This window comes from Sinocyclocheilus rhinocerous, unplaced genomic scaffold (genome assembly GCF_001515625.1).
Source record: "Sinocyclocheilus rhinocerous isolate Xijiao unplaced genomic scaffold, SAMN03320098_v1.1 scaffold1169, whole genome shotgun sequence".
NCBI classification, from domain to species: domain Eukaryota; kingdom Metazoa; phylum Chordata; class Actinopteri; order Cypriniformes; family Cyprinidae; genus Sinocyclocheilus; species Sinocyclocheilus rhinocerous.
Genome location: NW_015650322.1, coordinates 606,980 through 608,695, shown reverse-complemented (window position 1 = coordinate 608,695; position 1,716 = coordinate 606,980). Strand labels below are relative to the sequence as shown.

General features: G+C 36.9%; 1 protein-coding gene across 2 annotated transcripts in view; it reads left to right on the top strand.

Annotated features, from left to right (window-relative positions):
* LOC107711656 (ankyrin repeat and SOCS box protein 2-like) overlaps positions 1-1,716 on the top strand; it is a 9,758-nt gene continuing 8,042 nt past the window's right edge. For both annotated transcript variants that reach the window (XM_016516672.1, XM_016516671.1), the window contains exon 1: positions 1-112. The gene's annotated coding sequence lies outside the window, so the exon portion shown is untranslated. The remainder of the gene's footprint in view (positions 113-1,716) is intronic.

Sequence of the window (1,716 nt, the reverse complement as noted above, 5' to 3'; positions counted from 1 at the left end):
GCAAGTGTCCAGTGTGCCACCAGACACTGGGATAAACAAAACAACTTTTTCTGTTTGGAAATCTGACACGTGGTTAAGGAAGGGAAAAAGAAAAGAAAAACATTTTGAAGTGGTAAGTAGCTTATTTTTTGTTGTTAGTTCTGACTTGTGTTGGTGTGTTTTGGATGAAGGTGCAGTATATATTGTTCCATTAATATTGTAAAAATGTTGAGAGATGAATCATCATTTTGTTCAGCAATGGTACGGAGTCATACTCATCATTTACCCTGATGTCGTTCCAAACCAGTATGACTTTCTACTATAAAAAGATATTTTGAGAAACGTCTTACATGTTTGTTTGTTTTCTGTCCATACTCCATACAGTGGAAGACAATGATTACCAACATTCTTTGAAATATCTTGGTGCAGTCATACTGGTCTAAAACAACATGATTTAATGTCAAGTGAACGAAGTGAATACATGATGACAGAGTTTTCAGTTTTGGATGAACTATCCCTTTAAGACTAAACAAATGTACATGCAAACATATAAATTATAAATTCCTTGTGACAGACTCTTCAGCTATTTTCATGCAACCTTTTCCCAATGAGGCTTGGGGAAAAAAGCAACACACACACACAAAGCATTTTTTTTTTTAAAGTATTTTTACAATATTGTTTATATGTGGTAATAATTTTAAAACCATTGAAAGTGTCTTATACTAATACATATAGTCTATGTGTGTGAGCGTTAACGCATGCGGTTAATCTTTTTTAGTTTAACGGCGTTAAAAATATTTAACACAATTAACGTAGGGGTGGCGCTAGGTTGGCCACCCCACTCACAACTGCTGCTTCTGTTTCTTTTTTCTTCACAAGAATTGCGCTTATTTAGACGCAGAACGTCTTTACGACCACATCAAACGGGAACCTTTTCAGACGCCCACTCCAACTTCTCCTCAGGGCCAGGCGCTAGTCAAACGAGTGCGGAAAAGCTACAAGTGACGAGGAAGCTTCAGTAGAACAGTGAACTGCGGTCAGATGAGATGTTGTCAGGCCATGTCAGTAAAAACGTGTCCCTGCCCTGTCAGTCAGCTGTTATACGGTCCTCGTAGCGCGTGCTCTTCAAATGCACAAATACGGCGGCGCGCGCTGAATTATATTAAAGCGCTTTATCATAAAGCGCAAATTAATCTACGAGCATGTCGTCAGTTACCAAGTCATGAAGTTACCAAAAAGGCGATTAAAGCCGCCTTAAAACTACGCATGTATATAAGTATTTGTTAATTATGAGCATTACCGCGGGAAGTATGGGTGCTGAGGGTGCTGCAGCACCCCCTGGAGTGTATCCCACGAAAAAATGGGGGTGCTTGGGGGTGTTTGTTTGTTTGTTTTTTGGGCTGATGTGCCAAAATTGTGTTTGCATTCAGTACCCTATACGGCAGCATTTTTGTGCAATGTTTAAAAATAACTAAATAAATAAAATTAATGTCATAATATTTTAAGAATAAAGTTAAAATTTAAGATAATAAAATCATGTTATATAATGTGAAAATTCCACCCAACATGCATTCACATATTCATGTTTATTTCGTGCTGCAAATATTAAAGAAGAAAAAATAATTGATTCATATGCAGCTTGAACTGAGGCGAATTCTCACTACAAATTAAAGAGCATAAAAAAACGTTTGTTGTTTGTATTTTATCATAAAATTGACAGAAGGCTGAGACTTTGTA